The sequence below is a fragment of the Cavia porcellus genome, unplaced genomic scaffold, assembly GCF_034190915.1.
Source record: "Cavia porcellus strain 051 isolate PalLab524CR breed Dunkin Hartley unplaced genomic scaffold, mCavPor4.1 scaffold_11, whole genome shotgun sequence".
Classification (NCBI taxonomy): Eukaryota; Metazoa; Chordata; class Mammalia; order Rodentia; family Caviidae; genus Cavia; species Cavia porcellus.
The window spans coordinates 45,227,410-45,233,409 of record NW_026947494.1 but is presented as its reverse complement, the minus strand read 5'-3'; positions in this window follow the sequence as shown (position 1 = coordinate 45,233,409).

The following is a 6,000-nucleotide window of genomic DNA, read 5'->3' as shown; positions in this document are numbered from 1 at the left end:
AATGTTCATCATCATTACTCATTAGAGAAATGCAAATTAAAACAACACTGAGATTCCATCTCACTCCTGAAAGAATGACCAGGGCCAAGAAAACCAACAACAACAAATGCTGGAGAGGCTGTGGGGAAAAAGGAACTCTCCTACACTGTTGGTGGGAGTGTAGACTGGTGCAACCACTGTGGATGTCAGTCTGGAGATTTCTCAAAAAGCTGGGGTTGGAAGTCCCATTTATTCCAGCTATTCCACTTCTAGGCATATTCCCGAAAGAACTGAAAGCATCATACCACAGTGATATATGTGCACCCATGTTTATAGCAGCACAATTTTTGAAGCCAGATCTTGGAAAAAACCTAAGTGTCCAACAACTGAGGAATGGATAAAAAAAGTTGTGGTACTTTTATGCAATGGAGTACTATTCAACTATAAAGAATGATCACATTGAGATATTTAGAAATTAATGGATGCAATTTGAGACCATACTCATAAGCAAAATAAATCAAACTCACATGTATAAATACCATATAGTCTCCCTAGTGTAAAAATGGTAAGAGTACATAAAAGTCTATGGTAATCACAATTCCCCATTACATTGCTTTGAAGCCTTATAGTGTTTCCTTTCATTAGCTGGAATGGTTTTACCCTGCATTGTTTGATTTTATTATCTGTGATGGTATGAACAGCAATTTTGAAGAAAATAAGACATTATAATAGCCTGTGCTGATTTAATATCCTCTTGCTTTGAAGTCCTAGTATACTTTTGTTCTTCTGTTTCCATTGCTTCTATCATGTAGTATGTTATTGGATTTTATCATGTGTGGTAGTATAAACAAATTTTTTATGGACAATGGAATAATATTGCAGCCATTGTTCATTTTCTGTTATTTGCTTCTGAATGGCCTGTAATACTTTCTCTTTAATGGTTTTATACTATTTTGTTATGTTTGACACTATTGTATATGAAGGTATGCTCAAGTATTTCAAGGAAAGAGACATTTATTGTAGCTACTATTATATTGGGTTGTCTTGTGGTGAAATACTGTGTTCTTAAATAATTTTGTTCTCATCTGCTTTGTTATGTCCTCTTTTATCTTAGTGGCTTTACAATAAAAATTTTTTTAAAACCTGAAATCTTGATTCATTTGTCCCACCACTACTTCTAATCTAGATGGTGTTGGGGAAGGATGAAAAACAAAATGTGGATATTTGCTACTTGGAACTATGGTAGTGTGAACACATTGGGAGAAGGAGACTCAGGAAACTGAGCTATCATCTCCATTTTTTTCCCCATAAAGTTGCCAGTTTCCCCAGGGCTTGTTCCCCAAGGACTTGTTGGGTTCCTGTGACTCATCCATCAGGTTCTCTTAACTGGGGGATTAGGAGTGGCCTTAGGAAGTGGCCTTGCATCCAAATGCATTGACCCTCCCAGGAGTTACAGTACTCCACTTGTAGATTCTAAGGACTTGGCCTCTTCCCCATTTGTTGTAGGGCTGTGAGCCTGTGGCATAGGTCTTTTTACAGGCTAATGCCTTTTAAATAGACACACAATGTTCTTCTATTGAGTTTCTGTTGACTGTTGCTCTATGCAAAGAAACAGGTATTGAATTTCACTCAGGAATTTTTTTTTACACTTACCTTTACCCTTATCTGTAGGTCTCTTCTTCACTTTCAATACCTGTTTGTCATTTAAAATGCATGCTTTTCAGTGGAATGTTTATTCAGTTTCCTTAAGTGCTAATGGACATTTGCAGTCAAAAGAGATGGAAAACACACAGGAGGAATGAAAACAAATTTGAATAAATGTTTGTTTGCCACTGTGTTTAGGCCCTGTTAAGAATGCTTAAGAAGTCACCCTTCTTTCTTAATAGGTTTGCTATTTTGAGATTTGAGTGCTTTCTGATGAGATTGTGCTCCAGTTCATCTAGCTATACCTGCAACCCATACCTGCAACCTGCATTGTTGTCTTCTTTGAAGTCTGCCTGGAGTTCAGTTAGGTGACTGCATAAGTTATGAGGGAACTAGTCTGGTACAATTGAGTGATTTTAACAACTTGTTTTACGTCAGGTTTCTAGAAGTGGGCCCATGAAGAGGATGCACATGCGCGTGATTTAGAGTAAAGTGCTCTGAGAAGAAATCAGGAAAGGAGTGGGAGAAGCAAGCCAAGTAAAGGCAAAGGTGTGATTTCCGATGAAAACCAACTCATAGCTTAATACTCAGGACAGCTATGAAGTCTAAATTATACTACAATTTACATTATACTAGCTGGAGATAAAGTAACTAGGCCTCCATCCTCTCATTCCTGTCTGTCTTTGACTGAGCATCTGGGGGCTGGAGATGCAAAGTCCCAGACACTTCCAGTTCTGGGTCCTTCCAGTCCACATGATTCTGATGTCTCAGAGTTGGTCTTTGCAGAAGGTTCTAGTAAGGGACTAATCATAATTAAAACCTGGCGTATATGGGCTGGGGATTTAGCTCAACGGCATAAGCACCTGCCTTGCAAGCAGGTCGTGAGTTCGATCCCCGGTAACGATTTAAAAAAAAAAAAAAAAAAAAACCTGGCATATAAACACAGACTTTACAACTTACCTCAGTTTGTACTGAGGTAGTCAGTGAAGTAGTCAGTAGTCAATGAAGAAGTATTGTCAATTAAGTAGTATTGAAGTAATCAATAGATAGTAGTCAATGAAGAAATATTTCACACATTGATTTATTTATTCAGTTAAGCATTGTGTAAATTCAATATGCTGATACACTGAGAATTTGGGGATAGGTATACAAAAGGGGACATTATATACCTAGTACATCCTTTGTATTACATAAAGGCTGTAAGTTATTTTCAAAAGTATAGAACTCATGTTAAATGGCAGTCTTGTGAAATAAATTCATAATTAATAATTAATTAATAAAGAGAACCATGAATGGACTAATAATGAGAATACATCAAAACCCAAAGATTTGCTGGGGATTATGGTACACACTTGTAATCAGAACACTCCGAAGGCTAAGGCAGGTAAGTTGTCATAAGTTTGAGGCCAACCTGGGCTACATAGTGAGTTCAAAGCCGGTCTGAACTGCACAGTGAGACTTTGTCTCAAAAAACACAAAACAGGACCAGGGATTTAGCTCAGCGGCATAAGCGCCTGCCTTGCAAGCATGAGATTGTGAGTTTTGAGCTCCAGCCCCAGTACAAAAAAACCCCAAAAAACAAAAATCCTACAAAAGAAACAAACAAATAAACAAAAGCCCCCAAGCTCCCAAAGATTAAATTATAATTAATCTAATTCTAGATAATATGTTATTAGAAAAACCCTTCTGAGGGTTGAGTCTAAACACTATAAACAATAATCACCAACAATTACCGAATATGACTACGTGCAGGTAGTGTGCTAAGTGTTTTACAAACAATAGCTGGTGTAGTCCTTTTCACATCCTTATGAGGTAGATAGTGATATTTTCTTTTCAATTTTAGAAAGGAGGACACTGAGTCCCAAAATTCTGTGAAACCAATATGGAAAGTTAATAATCATCCTTATCATTGTTTTCCAGTCATAAATGTCCAAATATTTAATAGTACACATGCTCCTGGTCATGAAAGAGACATGGTGTTGGGGTAGGAAGTGTGTAGGTCTTGTAGTCAACCAAAGCTCTATTCAGTGCATCACTACCACTATTAGCTGCATGATTTGGGGCAAGTTCTTCAATCTTTATCCATCTTTAAAATGGAAGATGACAGTTCTTACACTTCACTGTTGTTTTGGAGGCCTTGTTTAACCACACATTATCATTTCATTCCTTTTCTTATCCTCAATATGTTTGGAGACTATAGAAAAGGAGAAAGGCTAGGATTGGATCTGAAACTTCAGTGATTGATCACTTTTCTGTTTCCTTTTTTGGGCATATGGGAGGTACCCGGAATCAGACTCAGGACCTCTTGCTTGCCAAGCAGACACTGTGCCACTGAGCTATTTCCTTGGCCCTGAGAACTTTTCTGTTTGGAAGATGAGCATGAATGATCTAGAACTTGTTATTCCTGGCAATTATTTTGTGTGATTGTTGACAAGTGATGGGTAGCTGATCACAGAGCAACACTGTGTAAAGTTCCTAAGACACATTTCTCTTTGAGTTGCTTCTTGTTATTTCTTCCATCTAGAAAATAAACTTCTTTGCAGGGCCTTGACACCTCTGGCCAGGATATGTCACTATGAGGTAATCAAAGGAGAGAATCTCAAGAAATGTCCTTTGCCCCACTCTTCTTACTGATAGCAAAGGCAAAAACGGGCAGTGTAAGGCTAGACAGGGCCACACAGCTCTGCTCTTCCCATCACTGCTCCCTAGCATTTCCTTTCTCAGATCATGGCAGGGTCACACCCATGTGGGTGTGAACTTGAGTGATAACTTGGAGGTTTGGTCACTACTTTTTTCTCTGTTTCTAAACTTCCAGATGCATATCTGAGTCTTCATTTGGAGCAGGGCAGTCAGAAGAGTCAGGGAAACAAGATCTGAGCAGAAAGGAAAAGAAGGTCCCATCTACACCTCCACTTCCCCTCCTCTCCCATAGTCCCCCAGCCCAAGTCAGTAAGTTGGAGGTGTTTACTTATCCCTCTCCTTACCTCTTCTCCATGCCTCTCCCCAGTTCAAACTGGTTCACATAATCTTCCAGATCTAAGAAACTAACTGTGAAATATCTTTGTGATTATAGTTTATACATTTAATTAGAAGCTGAGAATTAAGCCTCCAAACACCACAAAATGAAAGCTTAAGATTCTCCCAACAAAACCCCAGCTTTCCATGAATGTGGGCTGACTCATCCATCTGTCTTCTGTGCTTCTCTTCTTCTCCCCAACCCTTGTCTTTGATGCTGAGGTCATCTACTTTCTACACCTGGATTTGGAAAACTGCTGAGATCTCACTGGGCCTTGTTCCAAAGTTGTCCTTCAAAGATAGGGCCATGGAGGGTGGTTACTTGTCACAGAGAGGCAGGAGAAAGTCATACTTGCTGAGTTGGGAGTTTCACAAAATCTGTTAATGTTAAATCTTTCAATTTGTTAATGGCAACAGACTACAAACATATGATTAAATATAAAGCAAGAGGGACTTCTTATAATTTGATTTTAAATGTATCTGACTGAGTGATATCAAAATATGTGACATTTCATTTAATAGAAAGAGATCAAATGGTATGATTTTCTAGCTATTTTCTGGCTTTAGAGCCCCATGAAAGAATGTTTCTTTTCTTGCATTTGGTGGGAGTTGGATGTTTGTTGATTTAGCATATGTTGAAAATATTTTGGCTTTGGAAAACTGCACTGATAGCTTTTTCTCTCTAGTTGAAATTAATCTCATCTTCCTTTGGCTCTCAGCCTGTGATTCATGGTTCTAATACAACACTTCTTTTTTCTTTTCCACTTTTAGCAACTTTTATTTCTATTTGTCTCCTACATCAGAAGTTTTGTGTGGAGAAGAACTCTGCTTTACGTACCTTTATAATATTTGCCTGAGTCTAATCTGTTGTATATGTTGGGCACTCAACCCATGTTAATTTCTGAAAAGTCACATTGGGAAGGGGACTCTGAGCAGGCACAGCCACTATTCTACAAAATTCAGTTGATGTCCCGATCATGTCTTCTTGGCTACCACAGTGTTCAACTCTAGACTGAGCTACTCTAGAAATGGACAATTTGCTGTTCCTCTTTGCCAGAGGATTCTTTTTAGCTGTAGGAGTGAACCTGGGAGCATGCAGGTTAGGCTGCAAGGACAAGGAATGATTGTCTTAAAAATAACCTTTGATCAAGGAGGGACAGGGCTGGCTGGCTGGATAACCCAGCATCCCTGCCTTCATTCTGAGGATTATTTTACACAGCCCCCAACAGATTTTCTTATGGGGGAAGCCCTAGCTGTTCATAGCTTTTTAACTTATTCTTTTTAGTGTCTTTCCCTTCCCTGTCTATGTTTCCTCATAATGTCACCCCCAGAACCACAGCCAAATAAACCACTTTATCCTAA